At 41.5% G+C, this 16,343-nt stretch overlaps 1 protein-coding gene across 1 annotated transcript in view; it reads right to left on the bottom strand.

The window, feature by feature from the left end:
- Positions 1-16,343, bottom strand: part of LOC111971563 (catenin alpha-2) — a 121,609-nt gene that overhangs the window by 63,982 nt on the left and 41,284 nt on the right. The window lies entirely within an intron of this gene.

The raw sequence follows: 16,343 nt of genomic DNA on the forward strand, positions 1-16,343 counted from the left end.
ATCGTCAAGCCTCGTCATACAGGTAAAGGATCGAATACTATTCTCTTCACATTTTCTGCGTTTCGTTCTGCGCGTCTCTCTTCTCTTCTCTCTCTCCTCTCTCCTCCCTCGTGCTCTCTCTCTCTCTCTTCTCTCTTCTCTCTCATCTCTCTCTTCTTTTCTCTTTCCCGGCAAAAATATGCCCTTGAAGATAGTCCAAGTGGAAAACTCAATTATAGTCCCTTATTGTGATCTATAATTTCACTATTTATTGGGGGGAATTAATAGAGCAAACCGATAGAGAGAGAAAAGAGAATGGATGGAGGGGTGGGTTAACTTAACCCAGGTCTCACGCAGGTGGAATAACAAATACATATCTAACATGATGAGCATGCGCAAAAACCCCGGTCATATTTTGCCGATTGCCTACCTATCCAACAATTAAATCCCTGCCGCGCAGGGGGAATAGAAAGAACAGGTTGACCAGCCTTCTTCTGTTCTACTGTGCTGACAGCACTACTGTTAAAATGGTGGCAGGGTGAGAGAATGCACTAAATTGATCCTTGTGAATGCCCTAGCCCTTCTACCACCCTTTACTCCTTCCCTCTCTCTCTCCCTCTCTCTTCGTCTCTCTTTCATTTCCGAAAAATTGCGGATACTTGAATTACTCAAATCGCATACTCTTTCTATTCCCCATCTAGAACCTAAAAGTGTTCTTCGGCTGTCCTCATAGAGAACCCTTTTAAGAACCCTTTTTGGTTACAGGTCTCTTTTGGTTCCAAGTAGAACCCTTTTGGGTTCCATGTAAAACCTTTTCCACAGAGGGCTCTACATGGCACCCAAAAGGGTTCCACATGGAACCAAAAAGGCGTGTACCTAGAACCAAAAAGGGTTCTGCTACAGGGACAGCTGAAGAACCTGTTTGGTACCCTTTTTCTAAGAGTGTAAGGACTACAATGTGAATTTTACACTGGACTATCCCAAGGGCATATTTTTCTGAGAAGAAGGGAGAAAGAATAAAACGGAGAATAAAGAGAGAGAGATTGGGGAATAGAAAGAACAAGTCGMCCAGCTTTCTTCTGTTCTACTGTGCTGACAGCACTACTGTTAAGACGGTGGCAGGGTGAGATACTGTACTCAATTAATCCAATTGCCGTATTACAAAACATCATTTCTCGGAAATGTCAGAAAGGTACATGGAGAACTCGACGATAATTGGCAAAAGAGTGGCGGCCATAGTGCCTAGGCCTTATACAATGGACTCCTTCCTTCCATCAGAACCAAATGGATAAGCCTAAATTGGCACCTGTAAGGTGGCACAGTCGTGTATATAACGARTCTCAGTCATTAGTGGTGAAATACTGCCTTGAGGCTCATTACCGGAGATCCTGAGTGTGCCTAAATTATTAGCCCGGCTTATTGGTGCAAAAAGGCGTTTCATTGTACAATTAGGATGCCAGGTGGCCTTCCTGACGGAACACCTCTTCGGTTTAATTTACACCTGCCTATGTACAGAGGTATGCTCCCTTGCTCTTTCTCTCCTACAACTAAAGGTCGTCTCTCTCTTCTACCTTCACTTCCCAACACGTCTTAGCGGTGATATCTCTTTCTCTCCTACAACTAAAGGTAGTCTCTCTCTTCTCCCTTCACTTCCCAACACGTCTTAGCGGTAATATCTCTTTCTTTTCCTACGGCTAAAGGTACTCTCTCTCGTGCCTACTTTCAGAAGTACCCTCTTTGTCTCTCAATCATGAATACAACCAGACATGAATTCATTAACTATCTCTCTCTCTCTCTTTCCAACATCAAGAGGTAGGCATACTCTGTCATTGCACCTGCTGTGRATTCCCAATGTCTCCACTAGCTGGGAGGAGGAAGGGAAGCACCCTTTTCTTTTCTCTCTCTCTGAACACTATTTGCTCAGCTTACAGTAGTAATAAAAAAAAACAGACCAATTGAAGACAAAGTCAATCCACTACGTTGGGAGTTTCAGACACTCAGGCATGAGGCGACGCACGCACGCACGCACGCACGCACGCACGCACGCACGCACGCACGCACGCACGCACGCACGCACGCACGCACGCACACACACACACCCACACGACAACAGCAACACACACACAACACAACATACCAAGCATCTACACAACACCACACACACACACCACACATCCACACACTACCCACCCACACACACACCAACACACTGGAGGCGCGACCTAAGCATGTCCACCACACATCACATGTCTCTACCTCACTTGTTTACTTCTAACTGTTCATTGTCATAACTGGCCAAATTCGCGCAATCAACTCTAATGAGTGCCAACAAATGAATTAGGTTCAAACGACTTGGAAATACGTTGAGCTAAGCTAAAAAAGACAGATGCCTGTTGCGGCCAGGGAGTCCAAGGCGTGATCAAACGCTCCTTGTAGAACTCACATGCACTTTCTGAGAGCAAATTAGAGGCAAATCAAAGCTCGTGTTACAAGATCCTCGGCTCGACAGGACCCTTGTGTCTTCCCCCGTTAACTATGACAGCTATAGAGTGATCTTAGCCTGAGTGGATGCAACATCCTTTTGTCGTTGGCGGCATTTACGAAGACGCGGTGTCTGTTGACGCTTGTCTGGTGTGAGGTGTCGACCTTGATGTGCGCATAGTCGTACCTTATCGAGAAAGCAACTAGTCCTTAGGAAGACAACGTGTTAGAACCAACGAAACGGTAAATCACCCATCACCAATTTTTCATTTGTGCAGAGAGTGTACTGTACTTACAAATTAACCAGAACTCTGAACCATACCTCTCTGCACCATATCTCGTGTACTATACCTCCAGTTAAACCGTACACAGAGCCTATTAGAAATAATAAACGCCCCCCTTGGGATTTCTATCACTTTTTTTAAATTGTGTTACAAAGTGGGATTCAAATAAATTTAACGGTCATTTTTAATTTGTCAACGATTCTAACACAAAATATCCGTAATGTCTAAAGTGGGAAAAAAACTTTTTTTTGTTTCTCTCAAGGATAATGAAAAATAAAACACTAATACGCAGACCTTGTTAGATAAGTATTCACCCCCCCCCCCAGAGTAAATACATGTTAAAAACACATGTGGCAGTGATTCCAGCTGGGACTGCTTATTGGATAAGTACGAGCTTTGCACACATATATTGCAAGTCACCACCATGCTTGAAAATAAGGAGGGCAGTTACTCAGTGATGTGTTGTGTTGGATTTGCCCCAAACATAAGGCGTTGCTTTAAGTCCAAAGAGTGTATCCTTTCAGTATTACTTTAGGTGTTTGTGCATATAATGCCTTGTTTTGGAATATTGTTATCCTGTGTATTTTTTATTCTTCTTTTCACTCGTGTCATTCAGATCATTCTTGTGGAGTAACTACAATGTTGTTGATACATCCTCAGTTTTTTCCCTTCACAGCCATTTGGCAATTTCTGTAAGCTGTTTTAAAATCACCAATGGCCTCATGGTAACATCCCTAAGCAGTTTCCTTCCTGTCCTGCAGCTCAGTTCAGAAGGACGACTGCGTCTTTGATGTGTCTGGGTGGTTTTACAGTATACATCAACCGAAGCAGAATTATTAACTTGACAATGCTTCAAGATATAGACRAAATTGCACTTTTAAACTGCATTAACTGAAATGGCATTTCTCAGACATGGTTTAAAATAGTCTCAGACTTGCCCTAATCTAGATTTTAAAAAGTCTGATTTCCAGAAGGATGATTAGAGTTMATCTAGATCTAAGTGAAGTCTTAAATTCAACTTGGCCAGAGGCAGGTTTCAATGATGATCAAAGAGCACCACCAARGCCAGACAGAAGGACCGTTATAGACAGGAACAACCCACTGATTTTGATGAAATCAATTCCTGTGACCGTTTCCGTAGGTACAAAGAAGAATGCAGCTGACATCATTTGTTTGCTTGAGCCAAGGCTTTCATCGGACTCTCTTAGGGGAAGGYCCATYCCTCCTTCCATACAAGTACTGATCACCTTGAGGTTGTTGGCATCTGGAACCTTCCGTTGTGAAACAGGAGATTTGTGTGATGCAAATTACTCGACTCTATGCAGAATAAAMAATTACATCAAGTTCCCTGATGCTGCTGCCCGAGCCAACTACCAGGTAGAGTTCTATGAATATGGGAACTTMTCTGGAGTCATTGGCTGTATAGATGGATGTCATATTCCCATCAAGTGTTCCACTACAGCAGGTGCTGAGAAGTATAAAAAYTGGTTCTCAATAAATGTACAAAGTGTGCGCACTCCCAATTTGCAGTTCTCCGACATTGTTGCACGTTGGGAAGGTGCAACTCATGATTTTCCAAAACTCCTCTTCGTATGCTCAGCTTGCAGGAGGACAACGTAGTGAAAGCATACTTGGTGACAGTGGGTATGCACAGACCGACTTCTTGTTCACCCCCTATCTTCATGCAATAGGACCTGAGCAACAACGATACAACCCAGCTCATATCCGTACCAGAGGTGGAGCGGAGTGCATGCTTGGTGTATGGAGTTGTTTCCAGTCTCTCAGAAACACGTTGCACTTTCAACCAAGATGCTGCATTGTCATAATTGCAACAGCAGTGCTTCACAATTAACTCAAACCGCCATGGCTGCCCAGATCCTCACGCTGAAGACGAGGATGACCCAGATGTTCCCRCGGTCGGGGCAGACAATTTCAGAAATTGACAAGCCTGCTGAAGATGCTTTTGCTTTGCAGTACTTCTCACAACAAAGGAAGCTCAAGTGATTAAAGCAAACAATAGCCACGTAAAAAAAAAAAGTTTTTAATTCACAAATGGAAGTATCAGGACCCCCAAACTAGTGCTGGTTCGAGAAGAACATTGGTACTGTGGCTGCTTCATGTTTCCCTCCTCCTTTATAGCCAACTCGACATGAAGGATGTGTATCTTCATATCAGGCTCTTCTTTTAAATGCATTAGTCTGCGCTCATGACATTCCATGGGCAGTTTCTCATGCGTGCTCAGCCTCCTTGTCTTTGTCCTCTGGCCCGGGTTGGTGACACAATCTTCCCTCCTAGCTGCTGCAAATGTAGCAGGCTGACCTTCATCCTGTCTTATCCCCTCCGAGCCTCTAGAAAATGATTCAATTGCTGCATTAGAGACCGTTACTTCTTCAAGAGTTGAGTTCATTACATCATTTTTTATTATGGGAGTTTATTAAGAGACGACTGACAACATTACATATTCTCTGCAGTCCGGAGATGGCAACTGTTGAATGAATGTGTCCTACCAAATCAGGATTGGAATGGTCCCCCATCTGAAATGTTCAAATGGTCACCATCGGGGATACCTTCCAGGTGTTGCTGGCTATTAATGATCCCGGTTAACACGTCCCCCAGCTCATCTGTCTCTGGTCTTACTTGGGGGTCCGCCACCAACGCTCCCTACGAGCAACAGCATTTGTCTTCATTAAGTAGGTTTTTATGGTTTTTCCACAGGACCTTAGAAAGACAAGACAAAATAGAATAATATGAGCAATTATGTATGATATTGTGTGTGTAACATTTCTGTCACACAAATACATTTAGGCCCCACTGTATTGTGTTACAGAAGAAAATAAACATTTCAAAGTGACTCTGATTTGTAAAAGTGGGACAACAATAAATACAGTATCTTRCCTGAAGTTGTTGTAGTGTCTTTTTGTTTGCTGATTCATTTGAGTTGAATTATTTACAAATGGTAGTCTTTTTCTTGTTTCTGTCGATGAATCACGCTGTTTGTTCTCGATAATTGGGTGTTTTGACACAATTTACTTCAAGAGGGTTTTTTCAAAGTCACTGAAATTCTTTGAAGGTTTTCTTTTACCTCCGTCCATTGTTTGGTTCAGGTGACTTGCTCCAATTCCACACAATGCTTATGTATTAGTGTCCCATCCCTGTTTCTTTAAGCATCCTTAGGTCAGCACAAAGTGCACATCATTAATCTACACTGAACAAAATATAAACACAACGTGTAAAGTGTTAGTTCCATGTTTCATGAGCTAAAATAAAAGATSCCAGAAATAAGCACAACAAGCTTATTTCTGTCATATTTTCTGCACACATTTGTTTACAACTCTCTGTAAGAGAGAATTTCTCTTTTGCCAAGATAATCCATCCACCTGACAGATGTGGCATATCAAGAAGCTGATTAAACAGCATGATCATTACACAGGTGCACCTTGTGCTCMGGACAATAAAAGGCCACTCTAAAATGTGCAGTTTTGTCACACAACACAATGTCTCAAGTTTTGAGGGAGCGTGCAATTGGCATGCTGACTGCAGGAATGTCCACCAGAGCTGTTGCCAGAGAATTGAATGTTAATTTCTCTACCATATGCAGTACGTCCAACCGACCTCACAACCGTAGACCATGTGTATGGCATCGTGTCGGCAAGCGCTTTTCTGATGTCAACGTTGTGAACATGGTGGCGGTGGGATTATGGTTTGGGCAGGCATAAACTACAGACAACGAACACAATTGCATTTTATCGATGACAATTTGAATGCACAAAAATACCCATGACAAGATCCTGAGGGTCATTGTGAGGCCCATTTTAAGGTATCTGTGACCAACAGATTAATATATGCAATCCCAGTGATGTGAAATCCATAGATTAGGGCCTAATTCGTTTATTTCAGTTGACTGATTTCCTCATATGAACTGTAACTCAGTAAAATCCATTAAATTGTTGTGTTTATATTTTTGTTCATCATAATTTGGCTTCAGAAAAATTAACTGCTGAGTCCTTACTAACCAGTTCATCTGGTCTGGAACTCCCTAGTCTTGGTCTGGGACTCTAGTCTAGAACTAAATTCATCTGAAGTTAAAAAGCAACGTCTCAGAAAGCCATTTTTAAAATCTGGATTAATGTAAGTAGAATTAGACTAGTCAGTCCAGATTTAAATTAAACTCTGTCTGGAAAACCGGCCCATTATGTGATTTGATAAGACAAAATTTACTTCGAAACTAATTTAGGATTGCTTAAATAAAGCGGGTGTTTTAGTTATAAAAAARGTATTAATTTGTACACATTTGTTGAATTTTCTTTTCACTTTGACATTATGGAGTATTTTGTGTAGATCAATGACAAAAAATTACAATTAAATCTATTTCATTCCCACTTTGTAACACAACAAAATGTAATAAAAAGTTCAAGGAGGTGTTGACTTTCTGTAGGCGGATGATTCTGGAACTTCGGGCACTTTGGCCGTGCAAACTTTCAGAAATGAAAACTTATTCAAACACCATTTCACCAGTATTGTACTTGTCTTTGATTTGTCTCGAAACTATATCTGATAATGGCTGCGATCGTACTATTCAGGAATGTATATATTTGTGTCATTTTTCCCAGACAGCCATAAGCAAATGTAATTTCCATCACGTAATTAAACGTCCATTTTAGTTGAAAAGTAATTATCATACAATGTGTTTATTACAGATTTCTTATACATTTGTACATTAACTTGTATTAAATATTATATTAAGTGATTTTTAAGGTTTTCCAAATATGAATAATTCATTACGACGCCTGAATGTATAAACTTTGGTGACAGCTGAACACATTTATTTATCATGAAAAATAAGATATTTCCACCCAACCTTTTTGTGAGATTATGATAACAACCATATGATTTCCATATCTAAAACAAATAAATGTATGTAAATTATACATAATATACTCATTTACCTCAAAAATATGGGTTGTGATGGAAATGACATGTAAAAAAACAAAAAAACATATGAAAACTATTTTAATGCAAACATTTTGAACAACCGTTGTTAAAAATGTCATTAATATAAGACAAAAGTAAGATTCCAAAACACTGGAACTAGCACCTTTTCAACATGAGAAAAATGTGTTGTCCTTGACTACACTTAGATGCTACAAATATAAATTCTAGCACATATAGAGAGGGAAGAGTTAATTGAGAGCTACACATGTTTTATTTAATGTATGATTTTATGCCCTGCTTTGTATGTACTGTATAGTGAGTTTCCAAGTGTATCTAAGGCTTAGAAAGCGAGCTAAGTTCCTCCCAGACCAAGGCATCCAGCTCCATGTRCCTTTTAGTCACTGGATGGGGTTCAGGKACAAGTCTAAGCACATGCTGTGGTCTGTACCATATGATGTTGTCTCTGATTGGCCCAAAAAGAAACGGTTGGGGCCAATGGTTTTCACAAAAGCACCACTCTGYGCTTGAACGTCTTGCATGATACCAGGGTAAACGTTCTCCCTTCTCTTTTTTCTTCCAGTATCTCTCCCTGTCTTTTTGCAGATGTTCCTGGTATCGTATAGGATCATTTTTTATCTTGTTTCTATATGTCTGTGATCTCTGGGGTGTTTTATGTGGCATCTTCTAAAAATAAAGACAAATACTACTTTGTTTTCAACTTGTGCACCTTGGAGCATTTTCGGAGATTAAATTAATTTAAACATGATTAAATAAGCCTAAAGTTAAAAAAAAAGTTAAGTAAAAAACGAATAAGATAATGGATTTGTGTCATTTCCACCACTTTCTGTCATTTCCACCACACTTTGTGATGGAAATTACTGTGATGGAAATGACACTCTACAATTTCTGGAGAAAATTGACAGACTGCTTAGCATGCTTTGGTTAGTATTACAACTAGCATATCATTTACACTAAATAAAGAAAATATAAAGAAAATGCAAAAGTTCTAACACAAATTAAAGATATTTTAGCCTGTTTGGAAATTACTGACAATTAAAACATTCTCTACACATGCAATATTACCTCAGTTTTTCTTCAACTTCTAGACATCACATCTGGAAGAACTGTCCACTGCAGCCATGTGCTTCAGTGTCACAATATGTTTCCATGGTAACTAAATTAACATTCTCTTGAAAAAACTTTATTAAAAAGAGGAATTTGTCCTCAGTGGTGGAAATGACACCACTCCCAAAGGACAGGTATATTTTGTGTAAAAAACAATATAAAGGGCATATTCACAATAAATATTGATATAGATTTTATTTAATTGATTCTTTCTGTAGTACATAACATTATATAATGTGTAATTATTATTGTTTTCTCATAGAAAAATAGTAGAAGCTTAAAAGTCTGGGTCAGGGACAAGTGCAAAATAGTGAAATTGAGGTATAAAATACTTGATAGACAGGTGTCCAATTTGTAAGTCGCTCTGGATAAGAGCGTCTGCTAAATGACTTAAATGTGATGTAAATGTGTTTATAAAAGTATAGGGGGATTCCAGTGTGAACTTAACATACAAATATCTGTATTTGTTTTATTTTTTATAAAATCTCCAAAATTGACCCGAGGACATAGAAGTGCCCGTAGTTGCAGAATCACCCAGGCACTGCAGTTGATCCATCTGAGGCCGTGGGCCAGAGGCTCTTCCAAATGCTGGCGCTGTATGTCCTGCCTGTTTCTGCTCTGTCTCTCTGTTTCTCTCTCTCTCTGTCTCTGTCTCTGTCTCTCTCTGCGACCCCAAAACACTGCGAGCTGGACCCGGGCAACACGCCATATCCAGCAAAAACAAATAATTACAATTATCTAAATAAGTGAGTGTGTGAGGGAGAAAGAGAGAGAGAAATATAGATAACTATTGATGTTGTCCTTATACTTAGGCTCTGATAATCACTTCAATTCTAATTTGACGAAGGCTCCCTTCCCCGCATGCAGTCGGGAATCTACATTGTGGGTATTCTCGCGTACGCTGTATCAATACCTACTCAGTACACTACTGAATGCCTAAGAGCATGCTTTTGTATCACTGCTATCATAACCTAAGCATGGAAGGTGATACCTCATTGGAACTCGTATTGTGATCAAGCTAAGCAACTAACGTGTGCAGACACATATCACAAAGCATCTCAGCTTAGCAGTGCCGATCTAGGATCAACTATGCCTTTTAAGCATTAAGAATAACAGGGAGGACCGGCGCTCTAGTGATGGTATGAGTAATTGATTGCTTGAGTACTAGAACGGACGTCAAATCTTGATCTTTAACCAGAGATCCATTTTTTCCCCCCAAATACTGTGAAACTATTTGATGGAATGTTCTTTGTGGTTGCCCGAACGGCCAAGTAGAATGTTATCTTGAAGAAAACGTTMATTTGCTTAGACTCTAGTGTTCCATTTGCACAACAAAAAAGAAACCAAGCCAAGCATCGCACTGTTTTTCTCCTTAAAATCTCTTTCCCCTCTGTTTCTCAATTGCGTTTCCGACCGCTCCCTCCACACAAGCGTGCTGAGTGCACACACAAGCTCCTGCTAGGCCTACAGAAATAAATTACCATAAAAAAGTATCTAAGTGATGGGATATACAAGCTACATTCCTTGGCAAATGACAACAGTTTTATCACAAATTCAAAATGGACTGGTTGATTGAAGTACAAAATAGATGTACTCCAACAACGAGCTGTAGTTTTGAAAATAATTGTGTCCCGTCTATTTTCCACTTAAGCTATTTAGAATTGGTTGGCCTAGGTTACAACCCACCCTAAACACAGACAGGTTCCACACTGTAAATATGCAAAAACATTAGTTTGATAAAGACAAAAAAKCATATTTTCATCAGAAACTGTCACGCCCTGACCGTAGAGATCCTTTTTATGTCTCTATTTTGGTTGGTCAGGGTGTGAGTTTGGGTGGGCATTCTATGTCTGGTGATCTATGTTGTCCTTGTTTTTGTATTTCTATGTGTTTGGCCTGGTATGGTTCCCAATCAGAGGCGGCTGTCTATCGTTGTCTCTGATTGAGAACCATATTTAGGTAGCCTGTTCCCACCTGTGTTTGTGGGTGGTTATTTTCTGTTTTGTGTGTTCACCTTACAGGACTGTTCGTTTGTCGTTTTTGTTTTTTCGTCAACTGTTTCGTATTTTATTAAAGGTAATATGAACACTTACCACGCTGCACCTTGGTCCTCTTCTCCTTCTCCCGACGACGGTCGTTACAGAAACATTAAGCATTTGCCTATCTCACCAACAGATGTCGTGGGCGTAATTGATCACTTTAAAAGTGTTCATGTGGATCATATTTTGAAAAAAATAAACCAAAAAAAGGCAGAATAAACTAAACCAGACATCTGTATATGGACAAGAAGATGGATTTTGGTTTGTAAACCTGACAAAAATTGTCTTTCAACTTGCCAAATTGAGCCCCGTTTCAAATGATCCCTCTTTGTGAATAACTGTTCCAGGCACAATATGTAATATAACAGAATAAAATGTAACAGAATATTTTTCCAAGTTAAAACAGTTGCCAGTCTGAAGTGATGCACATCATGTTTTTTKTTTKKTTTTTTTACTATAAAATAGGTATCTCGACTGTKATAAGGGCTTGGGAAATAAGAGCGTCTTGTCTGCTAAATGAACAAAATAAGGCTATGCCATTGCACAGCCATAGGCTTCTATGCAAGCGCCACTGCTGAGTTTACTGCCTTTGAAGATTGTGTTCCACGATATAATAACCAGTTGATATTACGGTTTAAATAAAGGTATCTTAAATGGCACTTGCTTTTTTATTGACTGAATATTTATGGGGCAATTTAGCAATTGGGATTTGTTATCTGTAATGGTTATAATAAATTAGGCATTGTTTTGATCTGTAGGCATATTGATAAATGCTCACATATTTTTTGTCCAGTGTGGGATTTTCTTTTTTTTTGGGGGGGGGGGGGTCGCGGAAAACCCCCAAAAATGTGGTACTCAAAATGTCAAATTCTCATCCTTACAGCACTCCTGATTAAATCAGCACCAAGTACTTATTTTGGAAGCTCAAATGGGGCCTCCACACAGAGGCAGTGCCCAGAGAAGTAACCCAGGATCTGTCTCTCTTTTCCCCCTTTCAGCCAGCCTGGCCCTTGTCTCCTCCACCCCACCCGGCCTCCAATCCCTAGCCCTGCAAGGGGGGCAGATAAATCACACATCTCCTCTCCCTCGCTCTCTGGAACAATTAATGGACTTCCTGCCAGCCAAGGTCATGGGCTAAAGCAGGACTCAGAGCCTCGGGCTGGAGGGAGGAGGCAGGACGTGAGGAAAGAAAGGAGGGAGAGAGGTAGGGGGGAGAAGAGGGTGACGTTGAGTTATGTCACCCCAAACGGAAGCACTCTGTTCTATTAAAAGACCTTCTACTAGACGTTTACTTGTTGAAGGGTGGGCTGGGAGCATGGGTCCAGGGGGTTAGTGGCAGGGGGTCTGTCCCTACCCTGTAAACACACAATCTCAGAATCCTGATAAATCTCCCTGTCAACACGAATGGAGGGTGAACACTCGACGAGGGAATAGTACAGTATACAACATACAACCTGCTAAGTGCAACCAAAGCACCACCCCCACACCCCTCCACCTCTCTCTCCCCCCTTTACCCACCCTTGGAGAGGGGGAGAGATTAAATACTTCTGGGCCTCCACCCTGGAGAGATGGCAGCTAGTGTTTGTTAAAGTAATGTGGTGTCGAGTCCCTCTGGTAGCCTTGTGCACGATAGGCTGGTGAGCAGAGAGGTGGAGATGTTAAAGGTTAAAGGTTAATGAGGATTAAGGTGTCGGTCAAGATTGCGTGAGGTTCACATTCAGATCTCTCAAATAGCGTAAGGGACTTCTTCATATATTCTTAATATTMATATTTCATATTAATTAATAATAGTATTTATATATTTCCATTACAAAAGCTAGCGGGTCAATGCAGTGACGGCAGAACTAGTGTAATCAAGTTMGTATGAGGTCTGCTAGTGTTTAAGTCCCCAACTCAGTTCCTTTTCGTGATTTAGATGGTTATGTTTTACATTATAGTCTTGTTCTAAGGGATATGCCCTGCTGTCACGTTTCTGACCTTATTTCCTTTGTTTAGTCTTTATTTAGTTGGTCAGGACGTGAGCTGGGTGGGTATTATCTATGTTGTCTGTTTCTATGTGGGGTTTCTTGTTTGGCCTGATATGGTTCTCAATCAGAGGCAGGTGTTAGTCATTGTCTCTGATTGGGAACCATATTTAGGTAGTCTGTTTTTGTAGTGTGTTTTGTGGGTGATTGTTCCTGTTCGTGTGTTCATCTGGTCTGTGTTCACTAGTTCGGGACTGTAGCGTCTTCGGTTCTTTCTGTCAGTTTGTTGTTTTTGTTCGTTGTTTAAGTAGCCTATTAAAATATGGATTATCATCACGCTGCAGTTTGGTCCTCCTCTCTTTCGCCCGAAGACAGCCGTTACACCTGCGGTGCAGACAGTGCTAGTTTTCTTGTCTAGTCTGTTCTCTCTAAAGAAATGTTTGTTTTCTTGGAAAGCTGTGAGTGCTATTATATTACACAATATCAGTACTTGTTGCATTGACAACTAAGTCCTGTCATCAAGTGATTTCAGCCAGTGTATGGCTGTGGATTGAAAGCATTGTTTGAATGGAATGTTGGCATATTGGGAGTCCCATAGTGCGGCGCACAATTGGCCCAGCGTCGTCCAGGTTTGGCCGGTGTAGGTCGTCATTGTAAATAAGAATTTGTTCTTAACTGGCCTGCCTAGTTAAATAAAAAGGTTCAATATTGGCAGTTCATTTGACAAATGAATGGCTGGCTGGCTAGCTAACAAACAGTGCTGATAAACTCTTCAAATTCATTATTTTACACAATAATTATCACAGCACTGGAAAATCATGGTTGACCAACTGCCTGACCAAAATGGCTGACCGTTATCCCATAATAAGAAGGTTCATGTCCATTCCAGTACTCAAATACCACATGTTATGGTTCTCAGTCTTTTTGCTATCAATCCAGCTGTCCAACATCGCTTATACTCTAAATGAAATAAATGCATGCCCTGCGCACGCACGCACGCACCCACACACACAGACACACACACAGACACACACACACACACAGACACACACAGACACACACACAGACACACACACAGACACACACACATGCACACGCACACAAACACTAGTCATGAGAGCCACCAGCCCAGAGGCCAATCCTCTTCAACTACACTGCACTAGAGCTCGGATGTCATCATCCACTCTTCTCTTCCTAAACATCTCACTTGTCTTTTATTCCATTTCTTCCAACTCTGTGGGACTGACTAGTGCGGAGTTGAATAAGGTGGAGGCTGGACTTAGACTCTTTAACTGCACCATCCGTGGCTGTGTGGCTGTAGCTACTCTTCTCTCTCTCTCTCTCTCTCTCTCTCTCTCTCTCTCTCTCTCTCTCTCTCCTCTCTCCTCAATCTCTCTCTCTTCTCTCTCTGAGTCCTCATGGTTCTCTCTCTCGCTCTCTCTCTCTCTCTCTCTCTCTCTCAGTTCTTGTTTCTTCTCACTCCCTGAAAAGCGGGCCCAAATAAGTGCCTGACTGTAATACACTAAAGCCCAGTCCAGTTCCAAATCACAATGACGATGAGCTTAAAGTCACTGTCTCCTAGGTGTAGGGGATGACTAATTCAGGGGGGAAGGACTGGGGTGGAGAGATACACTCCTCTACACACTCAGGGGAGTGGGTTCAATGCCYTCACACACAAAAATAGGCACACAAACGCGCACACACACACATGCATGTGCAGGAACACACACGTACACACATATACTTTGGCTAATCAGGGTGGGCATTGAGGCTTTCTTCCAAGTTCGAAAAACACACACGCGCTCCACCTCAACAAACTGAGTCACTAAGACGCTTATTTCCTGGGAAACYKKKGTTCTGGAYACAAAGACACACACATACACACGTGGCGCCGTCATTAATTCCTCTAGATGGTAAACAGAAGTCTGCAACAAAGGACTAAGCCAATAAACAGTGTGCAAACGACTGAGGCTGTGCCGGTTGAGTCTTTTTTAAACGTCAGAAAGCTCCTTGTATCGCTTTAACTCGTGTCAACAAGTGGATGGCAAGTGTGTAGAATGACTCATGGCGGTTGGTAGTGTGTGTGTGTGTAATAAATAATTATACATTATATTTATATAGCGGACCCAAAGTCGCAAGTGCGTGCRTGCACATGTCTGTGTGTGTCCACTCCCCTAGCCGGCCTGTGTAAGCCTCTCTAACCTCTAACCTCCTGATCGTGCTAGGTCACCTAGCTTCCAGCCAGAGATGTATTATTATATTTCKTATCTATTGCTGCAGTGCAAACAAATCATACCGGCCCTCCTCTCAGCAGAGAACCGAGMCACGCCACAGAAAATAGATCCAATCCCCTGCGCGGTTRTCAAGGAGACAATGCAACGTTGCGGTACTCGTTGTATGTTGTTTTTCAAAGGCTTCCTGGAGCTTTGGATTCAAATAACCTCTTGAAGACACTTGACTAGCTACTGAGTCGCGTACCACCCATCACAATGAACAGGAAATAGTGAATTGTGTTTTGGAACCATTCGCTAAGTAGATCTCTCTTGAACATGTTGTTTTTTTACTGAGAAAGAAAGACACTGTGGTGAATGTTGCTATTCAAATCACCCACMCTGGAATCAATATGCAATCTGGGCCGATATCTATTGTGTTGGTCCAACTGCAAAACACTCATTGGAGCCACGAGACGGCTCTACATAAGAGCTGTGGAGAGGAAATGTACAGCATGGCCATTATGGCTACAGTTCATCACTACTGGTGCACAGCTACATAGCCTATCCATAGACATACAGGTACTTTTTGGGAAACTGTCTCTCATGTTGGCTCCAAATGTCCCATGACAATGGCTGAATATTGTATGACACCGCATTTTCCTATATAGTGYATTACTTTTTTACCAGAGCCCTAGGGTGCCATTTTGGACTTAGCCATTAMCTTTCTAACTATAGCTATTGACGCCAATATGGCGCCCCATGAAATTACATATCTCTGTGTATGGTTCTGGTGCACACCACAGGCMTGTATACGGCATTGACGAACAGAGCCTACTGAAGGATATGTCTAGTCTAAGGGTTTGATGCTAAGCTAACGCTAATGAGCTTGACTAACTATCTCCTCCACCTGTTTCCAAGCACAGTGGGAAAGCTATTGTATAGCATGCAACACATCTCCTGTCTGTTCGTGCAGTATTGAACACGCACGCACACACACACACACACAGCATACGAGTATATAGCCTTCTATTCCACACGGACACCACTGCTTCCACAGACATCATACTAATACTTTTGCTGCCCCCTTTAAGCCTGCCATTTCACATGTTTACTACTGAGTTTACGTGTGGCTAGTTCACCCTGTCACCAGTGCTGAAAGTCAAGGACCAGCGSCCCCCCTCCACCTCCACCTCCCACGTCAACAACTCATAAAWGCCTATTATCGTTATACGACTTCACAACGTGATTTATTTACATTGGAAGGTGGTAATACCTGGATGAAGTGAGAACAAAGAGGGGTCAGGGTAAAGGGGAATAATTCCCAGT

Source organism: Salvelinus sp. IW2-2015, linkage group LG13, assembly GCF_002910315.2.
Source record: "Salvelinus sp. IW2-2015 linkage group LG13, ASM291031v2, whole genome shotgun sequence".
Classification (NCBI taxonomy): Eukaryota; Metazoa; Chordata; class Actinopteri; order Salmoniformes; family Salmonidae; genus Salvelinus; species Salvelinus sp. IW2-2015.